Below are 17,489 nucleotides of genomic sequence, written 5' to 3'. Positions count from 1 at the left end.
GCTTTCTTTCACCTGCCACTTAGCTCGTTATTCATCATAATTGATGTGACATTTTTTTTTGGCTCAATCTTTTTTATATTTACATGTCAATAATCATGTGTCATGTGAAAGTCTTGATATTCCCAAGGTATATCAATACATTTTTTTTACACCATCTGACACAGTAGATTCAATAGAAGATGTGATTATGTCAATAAGGTTTTTATATATGTACATCTATATTCACTTATGTATGTTTCAAAATTGTTTTGACCTTCAAAATGTATTTATATTTTTATATGCAGGCTACTCGATGCATAAACACGAGCTGGGACTGTTCAAATGTCTGATGCACTTGACAGCAGTACTGGTCGGTCAACCCAACTTCCTTTGTTGTCCTCTTCATTGACAGGGAGGTTACTTGGAATGCATTGCTTGAGTCTGACAGCTGCCTGCTCCCGGCGCCTATCAGCATGCTGCTTTCCCAGAGGCGCTTGAAGCTTGAAGGTGCAGAGGATGTGCAATGCACATCTGTCCATCAGAGAAAACGGACTGGTTCATCAACTGATGGGACATGCACCGTACCACGGTAGCAGCTGAACGAGGAGTTAAAGTGATGGACATTCATACAGGTATGTTACACAACGGGGCTTTTGTGAGGATCTGTTCAATGTTGTAGCAAATATTTGCACAACGTAGTATTCGCTGCACTTATGTGATTCAATGAACTTGAGAATCTGTGCAATTACTGTTACCTGGCTTTTTACACAGTGGGAATGAATGATCTTGAGGGATATCAGGGGTGCAAAGTTAAGAACAAGGTTTCACATGCAGTCAAATCAAATACTGTGTCTAATGCATCTCGTGGATATACATCACCAATAATTTATTGTTTAAGGTCATGCATATGCTGCATGTAGCCGATGTATATAAGCCGAAGCTATTTTACCGGACGTGTCTGATGGGTCTGGCCAGGCTCCATTGAGGATTGTTTCCAGTCTTTGCATTTTACTGGTCGTAGACCTTGGGTTAAATTTGAAACTGTTGTGTCAGCCTTTAACCAATCGGCATTGACAATGATATATCCCATGTTGTGCACCGAAACTACTTCACCGCCGGGATTACTTAAACGTCATTGCATTTAGCCACCACAAATTGCTGATTGGTTCACCTGTCAGAGTGTCTGGTTGCACCTTAATGCCAGCAGTGTTTCTAGACTCTAATCACAGACTGAAGCTATAGCTATAGTAGGGCGGAGCCAGGCTACATGGGATGCACCTTGCAATTCATGTAACATGCGATGCCATGAAGATAAGCCATCGGCCATCCTGCTGGTGCTCTGAAACACTGAAGCATTCAGGAGGTGCGAGTGAACTTCCTCAAGTGGAGTACATCCTGTCACAGCTGTAACAGCTTGTCGTGCTTGTCAGCATCTGTTAGTCTGATAAATACTGTGACAAGTATCCTGATGTAGGCTTGTTGAAGCCCTCTTTAGGTCATTTATATGCTGTAGAAATATTTTATGTTTGTGCATTCAATTCTTCGGTGGTTGTTTTGAGCACGGAACATGTTCACATTTGAAACAACTGAGCCATTTGTTCCTAAACTGTCCAGGCAGTCGGATCCCTTTACAACAGTGCTTCTTTAGCAGCTGGGCCCTCAGTCTCATACAGGAAAGTCCACATTTCATAGCTGGTAAGATAAATCATATTGATATTGAAGACAAATCATTAAGCATTTGATGGACAGTGCTGTTCAGCTCATTTACATGACATTCAAATTCAACATCAATCCAATTCATCAAACTATCTTTGCATAGCTGTGTAGCACACAAATATTCTTTATGGTAAAGTGGGGACAAATAACCTGTGAATATTGACTCTCTGAGGTAAAGGAGGAAGTCGTGTTAGTTTCATCAACCATAGCTGTGATTATTTTTAACATGAGCCAAGGGATTAAATTGGTGAAGCCTTAAGGAGTAATTCTCATCCTTTGATGAGTACTGGACCCCGTTGTAATGGGCTGACCTCGAGACTCTATTGGCATCCCCAGATGCACATTTGTGTCTCCACCTGCACTTGAAATGCAGAGCTATATCTCTCTCAGTCTGCGTACTGTTGCTTCAGGTCAGGCCACTCTGTGAGCAAGCGGTTAAAGGCATTGTAATTTCAAACAATATATTGAAATTGATAAATGGGAAACTGCAATGTGAAATCTTTGTTTACTGACCAACAACTATCCCTCAGTCAGAGAGTGAAGACTAAATGTTTTGTGCACAGGTTACTGTGAACCATTTTTAGCTCGCCACAGAGGTAGAAGCCATTTTCATTCCATTTTACTTTACCTAAAATATCTCAAATTGCCAGTCAGCGCTACAAGGCCTCTCCGAGAGCTAACCTTGCTCCAGGGAGGTTCAGCTTATATACATCTTACTTCTGTTAGGCCCAGTGAAACTCAGCCAGTGTTTTAAAGGGGAGATTTGTGGGGCTTTCAGCAACTCATCATCCTGAGAAGCTCGATAATACATGTTTATCCAAAGAGTACTTTTGGCACAACCTTTCACTGGGTTGCAAAGCTAATGCAAGAGCTGGAGCATTATTCTGTTGGCTGATATGTTTTGCTCTTTTCCCCTACTGGTGTAAATTACCCAATTATGCTAATAGGTATACTCTTGAAAGCACAGACTGTTGGTTCAACATGAGAGGGAGAGACAGCCTCTATTTCCTGGGCTGCCACATACAGTATCCCTCAAAAGTAAAAGCCCACTTTTGTTGACTCATATTGTTCATATCTGCAAATGCCAAGCTGTTGAGTAAGCACTAGGACCATAAACATTCATCTGAAAGCTGTCCCAGCTGGAACCATGATTTGTATGTGTGTCATTCAATTTAATCTGAAAAGATGAAAGCATTTTGTTTGTTATTATTTACTAGCGTTGTGACAAGTGTCAGTACTTTATGGTTACTCTCGATTTAAAATCAGGGAGTACTGATTTATGAATATTCAAGCCAATGAAAGTGCTCTTCAAGACACCAAACCCATCCATACAAAACAGAAAATAATGCACACAAAGTCATTTCAGTACGTCCCTCCTTAACTCTCCATTAGCTTGTTTTATCAGGGAGTTCTTCTTGCTCAGAGCTACTCAGTAGACATTATTTTGAGTGCAATCATGCAATATTTAGAGGTTTGTTTAGGCCCTGGAGGGCTTACGCTCTGCCAAGAAAATAAGCCAGGGGACACGGTGGCATTATACATGCGAAGGTCAGCTTGTTAACCAAAGTAATTGGATTTTACAACCCTCTCTGGGTGATGGGAGCCTTTAGCCTCTGTTTTCTGCGCAATCTATCCCTGACTTCAGTTTTTGGATTGATTTGTCGTAACCCATTCTCATCCCAGGGCATCAAATACTGCCATTTTGTTGCATCGCGCTAACATCTCAGCGATATTCATATGATGCCCTTCGGAGTTTCATACATACGCACAAAATGCCTTAGGTTTCGGAAAATATCATGGTTTGGGTTAAATGTGAAATGGTCGCGATTTAGTTATGGTTAGGCACCAAAGCCACCTGGTGAGGCTCAGGGAAGGTTTCTATTGGTACTTTTTAATACTAATATAAGTAATTAGTAGTTTTACCTAAGAAACAATACAGTCATCATCTTATTTACACACATATGTCACTTTTAAGAAATCCATGTCGACTTCTGTTTTTTCACAGACTCAAACACTAGTCTCCAGGATGAAAGTCCTGTGTTTGTTCCATCCAACCACCCCCAACCTTCTGCCTATGTGGACTTTGTTACTCTTTCTACTCCATGTCGTGACCTCCTTCGACCCAGGTGGTCACGGTTCCGACACCAAAGGGCACCTTGTACATATATGTCTGACAGCAACGACTTTGCTCCTTTATGTTCTTTTAAAGTACAACCATAAATAATGAATTACTCATTTGGTTTCACGTAAATCATGAGACATAAAAATGCTGAAATAAGTCATCATAAATAACTTCAGTAGTTTATTTTGAAGATATTTTTTAAGTTAGTTTGAAAGGCTCAGCAGTCAGGCACTTTCAAAGTTGGCTGAAAGGTAGATTTAATCTGTTGTAGGCACAAGAGAAAGCGATGGAATGGCTGGAAAGAAAATATCAATAATTCACAAGGCTGAAATGTGAAATGTTATAGCCACGGCCAGCATCAATAAGAAAGAGAGGAAGTAGATGTTGCCCCTGGTTGTTTTGAGCAACTTTGGAAAACTCTTCATTAAACAACTACAGGAGGCTACAACTAATAAGAGGGACAGTTTTAACTTTAAGTTAACTGTCTAGTCTCCATCTGATTCAAAAGCTGAACATAGCCTACGTGCCTTTAGTCATTGTTTGCTGTAATCTTAATTATTCTATGCCCAAACACATCCATTGAGTTTAAGCAAAACATATTTCCATAAAATCTGCTTGCTTTGTTGGGTATAATGGCCATATCCTTTATAGTGTTCAATGGTCTTGGTAACCTGGTTGAGACGGTCAAAGGTTGATGTTCACAGCGCAGGTATGTCTTAACTGAATATAGTAGTACAGCTAGAAATCACTAAGAGTACACACACCCTCCAATCCCGCCTAATCCTCTAAACGTGTCAATTTAATACTACATTACATTCATTTGGAAGACGGGCTTGTCCAAAGAGACTCTACACACATGGTCACTCAAGGAGCAGAGAGTAAAACAATTCTACAATTAACAGCTAACCTGCTTTACCAACAAAGATACAGACTTCAGGGGCTGGATTATCCCAGCAGAGCCCCCAGGGTAAAAATGAGCTTCGGTTCTCTTATTGAGCCCTCAAACACACATTACACCAACACATTTTGAGCAAAGTTAAAATAGATCATCTGTGTTTGTACACTGGAATCCCACCCTGCGTCTGTTTTGCTTTATATTAGTTATATTCTATAAACTGGGATAATTTGATTAAGCCTCAATTTGTTGGCAATACAATATCACCTTAGCAACACAATAACATAATAAAAGTGTCAAAGTAAGGATTGAAAATAAGCACCATTGAACAAGACAGGGCCTCACACCCAGACTGTAAACTGCCAGAGTTCCTCTTCTTTACAAATCCCAGTTAAACCCCAGGCTTCAACACAGTCCTCTTTACCAGACATAAAAAAAGAACCATCTGTCTGAGGCAAGCAAAGAAACCAAACACGAGAGAAATAAAGATGGAATCACAAGTACAACCTTGGACAGCCCGCCATCTTTGTAGTTAAATGCCTGCTGTTAAAGAGTGATAGCGTTACACATGGCAGCAGAATAATCCGTCTGAAAGAAAGTCAGTCGCTCTACACGGGCCAATTGAGGCCACTGCAAGTCTGACCATACGCAATTCCATCAATTCTTCATTTATGTGTACAAGCTAAAATAAGGAATCATTGTGGTCAGGGCTAAAATGACTACGTTGTTGAGGTTAGGGGAGTTTGTTGTACTAAAATAAAAGTTACAGTAAAACCCACATGGAACAATTGTGCCTAAAAACAAAACTATGTTGTGTCATGGTGTCTGGTTTCTCCTTGCCTCCTGTCCTTATTTTTGGGACTACAGTTTTGTCATTTCAATCTCTTACATCTCGAGTTTCCATACTATGGCCAATGTTGATATTTTTTGCCTGAATGACCTGCAGTTTGTAAACAACATCACAACATCTTTTGTCATATACATTTGAGTATGTGAGGTTCCGATTGGCATGCTAGTTATATAACCTATAATCAGATAAGCCGTTCATCTTTTTTATTGAGGTGTTTTCGCAGCACCTACTGCACCTTGTTTCACACTAATGCATTGCACAGTCTCAGAGGTGAAGGTGAGGAAAATAACAGCTGGTCAAAAGGTATTTTTGGAAGCTGCAGAAAGCTCTGCTGTGGACTATTTATTCCACAGAAATATAGACCTGTTTGTCAAAACACAAAACAAGAGGAATGAAATCTAGAATTACTGTTTTAATTAATAAATGGATGGATAGATAAAGTGAAGGTACTACGATTACTAAATAAACTGACAGCTCCAGTTAAATCTCTGAGAAACACTTCCTGTATTGCAGAGTCAAAAGAGGGCCGAAATGCTGCAGACCAGGGATCTGACTACAAGAGATAAGAAGGCACTTTGCCCAAAGCACTCAGGCGTTGGTAAAAAAAAAAAAAAAAAAAAAAAAAAATGCTGTGGACAATACACAGTGTTCTACAGGTTTTAGTTTAAAAAAAAAAATAAAAAAAAAAAAAAGGGGGTTTTGGTAAGTTCTCCACCCTTGCTGCAGAGACGTCACTGTTTTTTTCTTTTCTTGTAATGACTTTCAGATAACAGTGTTAAAGCAGCAGATGGCAGCAGGTTTTGGTAGAATGCACACCCACCCACACATGCACGTTATACTATTTATAATCTTGAATAGCCAACTGTACCATCATTTAAGGATCATATGTGTTTAGATAGATGACACTTTCTGTCCTCCGCTGAGATCACAAAGCCCAACACATCATCCAAATTAAATGATAACATTGTTTGTAACTGCCCTTTAGAACAACACACACGCACACACACACACACACACACACACACACACACACACAACGTGCCTTCTGATCTTTTCCTGTTTGCAGGACAACATGATTTGACTTGAAAAACCAAATTACTGTTGAAAAGTGATGCTATGTTATGATGTGACAATCCTAAAAATCAACTTGGTCCGATTTAGGGAGAGATCATTTGGGTTCATGCTTATCTTTTAAATTTAAACACTTGTTTTTTTGCTGGCCCAAGAAAATCTGAGAAAAAAACAGAGATTTAATATCAAACAATGTTCTCATTAAATGGAGGTCTCTGTATGTACGTTCCCTTTTGTGTATTGTTAAGTTAAGCATGTCAGAGTGCCTTTTTATTCATATTTTTTTACCATTGTTAATTTAGTTTTCAAACTGAATCATAAACAAACCTACAATCCTTGTCAATTTATTTATATTGCCCATATCTGCTGATTATTTGAATACATTTTTTGGGGCCATAGCAAAGAGAAGAAAAAAAACCCCGCATGATTTTGAGGAAGGAGATGTGGTCAAAGTTTTACATCATTATGTCTTCATTCTTATCAGTTAGTGCGACAATAGCAAACACAATTCACTCAAAGTTTGTTATTAAATAATAACAAAAATATCTGTTTCTGATGATTATATTTAAAGTAAGACATTGTTTGAGACGAAAACTCCTCCAACCCCTGTGGCCTTGATAATATATGTATTTCCTTGCACGTTATTTATGAATTTCTAAAAAGTTAACCATAATCTATGATTTTTCAAAATGTTAATTATTTTCACAAAATTGGCAATCCAAATATTTTGTTGCAATATGCTCTGAACAAATCAGTGCCAATCGCAGCGCCAGCCGCAGTCGCAGCAATTCCCGTGGTCGTGGCAGAGTATTAAAGAATACTGCTTTCTGAAACCGTTTGAAGGAAAAGATCAATCAAATCAAATAAAATAAAAATCAAATAACTGTTGCATTTTACAGTACAACACATCATTAATTATTTCTTTGTTTTTCCCTCACCCGCTCAAAGAAAGTTGGATAATATGTTCCATCACGTTATGTTTTAAACGTCAGGAAGATTTCTTTGTGAAACAGTAAGCTTCAGCTGGAGAATTGCCCGACGGTGCTTAACATGACACAGCCTGTATAAAAACAGGGATATATCCACAACACAGAGTCCATGAACATTTTGTTTGGTTTAGTGTTATTTTGATCCAACTCCCCTGTGCCCCTTGCTGTTTAAATGCCATCTGCATGCCATCGCTTAATTACTGTCTGCATTCCTGTAGAGATAGTCTGCTTTAAATGCAGAGGCACGACATGCTTATCACCCTAATGGTGGTATGAAAGCTGGAGGAGGGAGAGTAATAGTAGCCTGTGTGGCACGTCATCTGTCACATATGGCCAGTGTCACACTGTGCCGTTTACCAGAACGGATGCCGAGTTAAATGCAAAGCAAATCTCATCGCTGGCAAAGTGCTGTATCTTATCATCCCACCAATAATCACGATCTCCAAGTAACGAAGACAACAGATGTGGGTGTGTTGCTCTTTGATAATCACCGAGACAAACATGTCTGAGTCTTGAGAGTAGTAAACAGCTTGGCATTATGCTTTTTCTTCTATGAGCAGTGTTAGACAAATTGCTGGAATACTGCCGTCAATTACTCATTACACAGTATTCATTCAAAAAGTAATTTCATTACTGGACTAATTAGGCCATGCTTCCACACTCACACATGTAGACACAGTAAACAACACACACACACACACACACACACACACACACACACACACACACACACACACACACACACACACACACACACACACACACACACACACACACACACACACACACCAAGTATTGAACTGACTGGGATTTATTACAAAAACAATTAAAAACAAAACGATTTCAACCAAATACAAATATATGACTGAGAACTGGTCTTTCAGATGTTCAGTCTACCGATTCACAGTTTACCAAACTGTGTAGTGTGTTTTGGTGAAATGTGTTTTTCCAGAAGCAAGGTTGTTGTCACTAGAGTTTGCGATGCTGTGCTTCCAGTATGAATTGTCAATGAACCCCCAAAAAACCTAAATAAGGTACATAAACAAAAATCTTCGTCGTCAATCAAAACTTATGAAAAAAAAAAGGTTTAACCCAAATTAGGCCCTCTTTATGCTTCAACAATCCACATCAACCCTCCATCCAACTCCCTGTAAAGCAGCAGCCTCCTCCCCATGACCAAGCTAAAATTATTAGTGTTCCAACTTTCCTTTTTCACCAAGAAGCCAGATCATTAAACACAAGTGTTTTATTACTTATTATTCATTATGCTATACATTGTTGATGTTGTGATGACTGCAGGGAAAGTTTCTGCTTGAACGTGGCCTAAAATCAATATGACCACAGACATGAGAAAACATTTTATTGTCATTTTTATTAAGCCGATTGCAGTGAGGTAGCTTTTACTTCTGAATGTAAAGCCAGAATAGGAAAAGATCTGACTTGCTCCTCATAAGTTGAATGTAAAGTTGCACAGACTTTCATGAATTATGGAGTAAATGGATGTGAAAGAAGATTCAAACATGATTTCAATGTTGCTATGACATTTGAAGTAGTTTATGTTTTTGCTCTCTCAGGGAGGCACTTCACACAGCACTTTAAATGCCATCAAAATTCACTTTCTCTCCGAGCTCAGCCCGAGTTCACTCCAGGATTATCAACATAAACATGGAACTAAGTGCAGCTGTTTCCCATCAAAATCCCACAGAGCTGTGCCCATTGTAGTTTATTAATCCTCATTCACAGAAAGTAAAGCATTTTCATGCTCATTGATGACTGTATACTAATCATTCAAGTTTATTGTTAATTTTGTGAAAATGTTTGATGCAAGGACACGCATTGTCTCCAGTATGTTTTTATACAGAACGTGTTGTGTCACCCCTCCAGTGAAAATCCAACTTGGTAAAATGTCCATGTGGTGTTTTTTTTTACATGCTACAACACATATCACGGGCTAAATATGCTGTCAATGCTCTACAGCTGAGCATTTCCGTTTGAAACTGAAGTGACAGTCTGATGGTCTCAAGAACAGATTCAGGCAGGCGGTGTTTAATAGGAAGCAATCCCGTCAACCTGCGGGGAGATGTCAGGAGAGGAACTTTGAAGCAGTAACGTATGGGATTTAGGGTCATGTAATGATGAGGTTGTAGATTGCAACCAACCAAATAACACTCTCATAACTCCTGCTTTTTCGAGTGTGAAAGAGAAGCTCCGGTGGTGTTCAGGTTTTTGGCGACGGTGGAAACCTGGTGGTGCAACACGGTGCGCTCCGTGTAAATAAATGAAAACACAAGGATAGGGTAGTTTCAGGTGGTTATACGCTCATCTAAACATAATTATTATTAATATTGTATTCCATACATGCCGATATAACACCTTGTATCCTACAACCTACGTGTTTTTTTTTTTTTTTTTTTAAAGGATGCAGTAAAAGCAACAACAAAACAAAAATAAAGTAATTTACAAAGATTTTTTGCCTCCAATTGATGATTTTATCATCTGATGTGACTTAACCTGTCCATGCAATTATTTATTGACTTTATCTACAAATGCCTCAAATGTCCTTTAAATGATTCACTTGTTTGTTTTTGAATTGTTTGTTAACTTTTTTTAAAGCAGGCCACAGCTGCAACATTATCAACATGTTTTCCAAAATGACACGAGTCAAATAGCTAAATGCCTCTGCACTACATGATGCACAGTTACATACAGTCATTTCAGCAAGGAATTAAGAGTTTGAAGTCTTATTAGCAATTAACATTTGATGATGGGTTGATCCGCTTGGCTCTGCCTCCAGTAGAGAGACTGGTCCAGTGATAATTAGCTTAGCACAGGAGGGAGTTGAGGCTCTATCAAAAGAGGACAGATGCAGTAACTTCAAAGCTAACAAGGAATATAACGCACTACTTTTGTTGCTGGTTGATTAGTGACGTAATTCCGTTTTTCATAAGTCATTGTCAATGACTTACTTTCAAGTAACTTTCCCAACACTAATCGTAAAATACTGTAAACTGCTGGACTGCGTAAAAGCATCAGAACTGCGAAACACATGGGGAAGACTCAACTTGTTCACTCTTGAACTGCATCCAAGCTAGAAGCCATTTGTGAAATGGAACTCTTGGGCCTCATCCGCTGTGTTGTATCATTTCCTTTTCTTCCACAGGGCTCCATCTGTGCCTGTGAAAAGGCCTTAGTCTGTTCAATTGGACCCACTGTGCTCGTGTTTCCTGGTCACATCTGCCAAGCAAGCCTTGTCAGCTGCCACTCGGACCTGTCCAATTACTTTCCAATTTGAGGGCAGAGGGATAGATGGAAGGAAACACAGATGGATTGACAGTGTGGATAGACCTGAAATTGAAACATGTTATAGGAATTATAGTGGCATGAGAATGATCTGTACTGCAGCATTTAAGGGCAGAGGCTTTACTTGAGGGAAATGCTAATGTGAGGCAACTAGTGGAGAGGAGTTTAGTTTGTGCTACAAAGGGGCATTCGTATTATCACTTCCCTCTTAAAGTATGTCCAAGAGGAACATGCACAGACTTGCACTCATGCAAGTCAACCAACAGTCCAAGAGAGCTGACCATTGACTGTTAGATGCGTAACTGTTGTTTATCCTAACCATAAATCTGGACGTGAAGCTCGGATACATGCTGGCGGGTCGTCCTTGCATGCATCTGAGCCTTATCCTCCGATTTACGGAGGCCAAAGCACTCAGTCTCTGAAAGACACATTTACTTTCACAGAGTCTTTGTCATCAATCACAATGCAACACCGAGGACGTCCTGTTTTCTGACGTCTGCTCTTCGACAAACTCAAATTGACTGACACAGCAGAGCGGTTTATTACTTTCCCCATTTGCGGGTTGCATGCTGAATACACGGTATACTGATTTGTGTGGTCTTTGGTCTGTATTCTTCAGAAAATTCTCACAAGATCATTGATCATCGTGTCAGGATGAATTTAATTATTAAGGAGAAAATCCATCCAAGCATTGTAATGTGCTTCATTAGATTGCCAAACTGCTCGCTTTTTGTATTATACACCAAGCAAACATCCAAGTTAAGATTTTTCAAGGATGAATTTGCTTTGTCAGGAAAGTTTTGATGCTGTATTATCGGCAGCTTTTCTACTATCAAGGAAGTTCATTTAATAACTCAGTCTTCCCCCTGCTTGTGAGCATTGTTTATTATCTGCATCCATATCTCTCTTATAGTGTGTCGTAGTCCGACTTCACTGTGCTGTTGTTATTTGCATTTGCTCTTTTAGTAATCAGTGTTTTTGAGGTAAACAATTACGTAAAACAACATGCTTTTGCTGTACTTTGCAACACAACACCCCTGCTGCAGCATGTCCTTAATTGGCACCTCTACATACAGCAACACACCCATTTAACAGGAAGCACAATCTATGAATGATAAACAGCCCAAGTAATTCACACACACACACACACACACACACACACACACACACACACACACACATACATATGTTAACAGCAAAAGCAGTCGGTTTGGCCTGCAAAACCTCTGCAATCAGGTTTGTTTTTTATTCCCCGGGTTCACACTGGACTATATTTTCTGCCTTTTGTTTTCCACCCTTTAAAAGGTTTGAATGAACTTTTTTTTCATGGTTTTCATTTGGAGCTCATAAAGGGAAGACTTGATCTCTGTGTACCAACAATGATGCTTTTCTGGGCTCAGGCAGTTTATAGGTAACATTCAAACAATAAAAACCAAATTAAATAAACAACGACTTATGCAAATAGATACAATAATGTTATTCATTAAATATTGCACTAAGTCCTTTATGAATTAATCTGAGTGCTGCAGAGGTATTTTGTTGTTGCTGTTGTTGGATTCACTCATGAGAAAACAAAAAACAAAAAAAACATTCTTATTTACTCTGTGGTTCGAGATGAATGATTTGGTGTGTTGGCAGAGGAGACATATGTCTTCTGGGAACTGCATGTGAGGTTTTGTGTGTGCAAATGTATGTTGAAACCTGGTGTTTGTGTGTGCAAATGTATGTTGAAACCTGGTGTTTGTGTGTGCGTGTTTGCTGTGAAAAGTGCTTGGCTCCATCATGCTTCCATTTGGCATAACTTAAAAAGATTTTGGGACATGCAGGGATTTATCAATACCCATTGGCCTCATGAAAAGTTAATTCATTCAGGGCTGGAGAACAGACACAGTTTTCCCTGTTGGTATCATGTTGATGCAAGATATCTTTTAAAATCATCCACTCACTCACTTAAAAAAATTGAGGAGGCTTTGTAGGGCTGTTGTTTCATTGGGCATGAGAGACTTCCCAAACATCGCTGTCTAGACACGGAAAGGATTCAAACACTTCCTCATCAACTACAGGTAAATTAATTCATTTTTGACCTCATTTCTATAAAGGTAAATGTGATTAGATTAGGCTCTTATATTGTAGTAATGTTTTAGATCAAATTTATACAGCTGATCAAATGAAGAACAAATAAAACTGTTTGAATTCAAAATTCTGGGGTTAAAGGTTGGTGACCTTTGCAGCATGCACTGTTCGTCTGACCCACTCTATGTCCTATTCCTTCCAACACTAGCTATCAATCCCTTTGCTAATGTAAATTAGTAGGAACTGTGTTAAATGGAAGATCATGACATCAAAACATACATATGGGAGAATTGTGAATTCAACAGCATAAATTAAAAATACCATTTGTTAAAATATCGTCAGCATGTCGCAGAAATAAGATGGCAGAGGCATCATGAATGGACATGGCGGTAGTCTTCCACCAAACTGCGGCATGTTGAACCACAAGGTTTCTAAAGCAATTTAAACCGGACAAACCAAACGCTGGCTGTGGAGAGGGCTTTTTGTGTTTTTCACTAGTTTCAGGGCCTCTGAAAGGAGTTTAGTTGGTTGCATTTTGCAACCTCATCGCTGTTACATTCTACACACAGTTAAGGGGGTTAGAAATACTAATACTTATGTTAGCAACCTCTAGTACCTGTGGTAATTATGACCGTAGCAGAGGACAAAATCGGGTGATTATAAACCGTGAAAAAGTCCTCGTATGAACAATTGGGGGTCATCGGATGAATCTAACACAGGACTTTTACCCATGACTCAGCTGTTTGGGTTCCTGGTGAATTAAGTGATTTTAAATTGCGTATGTAAATGAACTCACTGAACATATTTAACTTAACTGCATATTTATTACCATATTACCATGACCACAAAGGTCTGGTATGCCTGTCATCATATACAGTATGTGTTTGTAAATAAGCCATTGTGTTGTTTACCTATCAGGACGTGTTAGTCCTACTGAGAGCTCCGGAAAGGCTCATATACTCGATGTTGTTTTGGGAATCATTGTAAATAGATGTTGTGTCAGTATGATGACATCTTGGTTTTGCATTACGTCACATTTAGTTATTGTTTCCCTGAACCATGCAGTGTGAACACCTGCTGTGTTGGTCCAGTCACTGCCAGTTCAGGGAAACACTCTGCAGATAATACAGAAAGGAAAGATGATGTGACACTTTACATGATGCATGTATTGCTCATTACTCCTTTCAAAAGTCTGAGCTGTGACAGTATCCAGCCACTGGCTGTGTGCACAGTTGCAGCTGCTCTGCCTGGCTTTGATGGATGAAGATGTGGATATGGTTACTGTGCCGACTTGAGCTGCATTTGGAAAGGTAAAACAAAAATGAGTTGTGTTAGTAAACTCTCATCCATTGTACTCTTATCAGTGGTACTTGTCAAAAACATCATCACAGTTTACAAACAGATGGTGCATTCATCGGCAAGATCTGACCTCAGAGTAAAAGAAAACACCTGAACTGTGATTATCCCCCTCAGAAAGTGGGAGGTTTTAAGGAGGTCCAAATGGGTGTGACTCCACTTGACATGGCAGCGTTTGTGGTGAAAGGAAGAAATGAAGGCTACGAAGAATATTGACCTCCTGAGCTCTATTTCCTCTCTTTGTTGGTTGAAATGTATGCTGACAAGGTAATTTTACATTTTTCTGTGTTCTGACAACAGAGATCCAGTAGATGTTCTGGGGACGGTCATGTAGCCTTTTTGTGAAAGCTCTAAACTCATAAGTTAAATGGGAACCTTTTTGCTTGCCTGGAACCTGGAACAGTCATAACATCCTTGCTAGAAAAACGTAAAAGCTGTGATCTGACTTACAAGGCGTAACGAGGTCACGCATAATTTGGCCTTAAGATTAGTCTGAAGTGTAATTAGTACAATTGTATTAACAAATGGAGCCAGTGGAGGGAAGCTAACATATGGATGATAAATAGAATTGGCTTTGCTGCCACATTATTGTCTAAAATATGTGCATGTCTGATTTTGCTTTAAATTACACTATTTAACTGGCACTAATTGTTACGTGCAAGTTAACTTGAACACAATTTTTTTGTTTTGAGCTGATCACTTTAAATGGCTGCCTATCTGTAAAATAGCAGGCAGCGGGAAGTCATTTGTGTGGTGCATTACCATCAATACCAAGAGGAGACTGTAATATCTGCAGGCCTGGTTCCACAGATTTTTTTTTTTTAAAGTGTCAGAAAATGCCCCAAGGCAACTCGTGAAATGCACACAGGCCACATCGATTCCAGGTATGACAGCAATGAATAAAACATCAATAAATAGTAGGATTTGGAGGCAAGAATGCTTTATTGCACCTGTGGTTGAAGAAGTTCAGTATTATGGAAAAACAAAGAGCTGGGTGGACCAATGAAAGGGCAGCATATATAGATATGCTTCTGAAAAACTTGAATTTTCCAGTTACCATAGAGAGGTGGTGAGTCATTAATTTGCCCACAACATCCCAGCAGCATACAGATGGAGCTTCAAGAAAAAAAAGGCACACAAGAGAGCAAAATTACTGCATGTTGCGTGTGTTGACTAGAATACAAAATGATTTTTTTTTTTTTTTTTTCAGCTTTCAAAAAAAATCATATGGTAATCAGTAATGCACCAGACAACTAAAACATTTCCTTCCTCACTTATATCAGACTGGATACAGACTTGTGACAAATAGATTGCAGCAATCTCTTCACACCTGTATCTATTGGTACACTTGACTCCCATAGCCCACTTATCTTGGTCCTTTTAAGCCGTCTCTCCAGCCGGGTGGGCGTTCCTCTTCTGTTTCCCACATCACATTACTGTCTTGTGTATTTAATACCTTAACTGACATGTTTCTGCTGTCACATTGCACTTTGTTGGTGTTCAACCCCTCTCAGCTACACTACATCCACTGTTGTGGCCTATCAGAGGTTTGGGATGTTCTCCAGAGACCGGCTGTTGCCGATGCTTCTATTGTGGGTAGGTAGCCGAGCCACATCTGCGTAACCTGCATATTCCACTGAACACAGGTCCGTCTCGTCGTGTGCGCGCCGCGATTTTGGTCTGTCCTCTGCACTGCTTCATATCCCACCGGGAGCGTTTCAGAAGAAGAGCGTTTTTAAGAGCGCCCGCTTTCTGATTTGTGCTTCTAGTCTGCCTATACATCATTAAACGGTTTCTTTTTTTGTCCGTTTTGTGTTTACGGCAGTCATTTCCTTTTCTGCGCTGCAGCCTACAGACACATTTTTATTTTTTTTACAGCTTGTTGTTTTATTTTGTATTTTATTGCATAACTTTTTCACTTACCCTGTCTGTAGCGGGAGGAGAACGCATTTCTTGTCTAAATTGAAAGACCACACGGGTAGACTGCGTAATGTAGTGATGTGTTTTACGTTCAGGAGTTTTCACAATAGCGTTTTATCTTGAAAATTGACAGGATTCTCTTTCTTTTTTTCTCCAACTGACTTCCTGCTTGGCGAGTCAAAAATAGACTTCGAGATAGATCTTTAGCACTGCAGAGCAGCGCCGCGCTACTGACGCGTCCCGGCACAGCCGGTGGGAGGTGAAACATTGACTTAGATGACGGCGATTGACTCTGGCAGCCGTGTCAGAGAAAGAACGCGTAGCAAACGGAACTTGTTGAAAACAGATTGAAGGTTACCTGCTAAACATGTTTAATGCATGCATAAGTCTTTTTACTTTGTGTAAGCAGTTTTTTTTTCCAACAGACCTATGCTGCAGCACCCAAATAACCACAACAGTACACCATCATTATATACAAATATGTTTTCTTCATAAATGAATCATATGTGACTATGAACTTTCTTTGCATCCTATATACCTAAAGCAATAACTCACCGCTACATTCATATTCTTGTCCATGGTGGATTTGGCTGATTGCTGGGATGAAAGCTGCACATTCCATATTCTTTCACATGAGAAAGTGACACCCGCATCCTCTGATCTTACCAGTTTAAATTCAGACCATGATGCCTTCACTCAGACCACGAGGGAAATTAATAAATGATTAAAGTCTCGTGGAGTCAAGGGAAAGAATGGTAAAGAGGGATAATGGTGAATGATGCTATCTCACTGCACTCAGGGTTATGTCTCTATCTACTAGTGTATGCTTGGCATAAGGCAATGCCTGGAAGCTGTTTTGCTGACAGGTGTCCTGAGCAATAAAACGACACTGAACCTGATTACAGTAAAAAAAAAAAAAAAAAAAAAAAAAAAAAAAAAAAAAACTCCCTCAAGTTACATCCATACCTTGGAGTTTTAGTGGTGCACGCATATAAGAGTTTACACTTTATTTAAAAGTAGTCGGTCTGTTAGATGTGACGTAAGGTTAACTCAAACTCAGCTCAACTAGTTTGGGTTACCTGGCTGTTTGCCAGACTCATTGAAATCAGATAGAAATTAAACTCAGATAACCTGCTAAGACTGCTTTTATTAAAGAGAAAGTGTTAACAATTACCAGCCAACTAAATACAATATATTTTTAAAATATTTTTAGCGATA

This window comes from Embiotoca jacksoni, unplaced genomic scaffold (assembly GCF_022577435.1).
Source record: "Embiotoca jacksoni isolate LCO1_2020_lvr unplaced genomic scaffold, fEmbJac1.0.p SCAF_2, whole genome shotgun sequence".
Taxonomy (NCBI): domain Eukaryota; kingdom Metazoa; phylum Chordata; class Actinopteri; family Embiotocidae; genus Embiotoca; species Embiotoca jacksoni.
The sequence above is the reverse complement of the archived record's forward strand: the minus strand, read 5'-3'. Positions refer to the sequence as shown.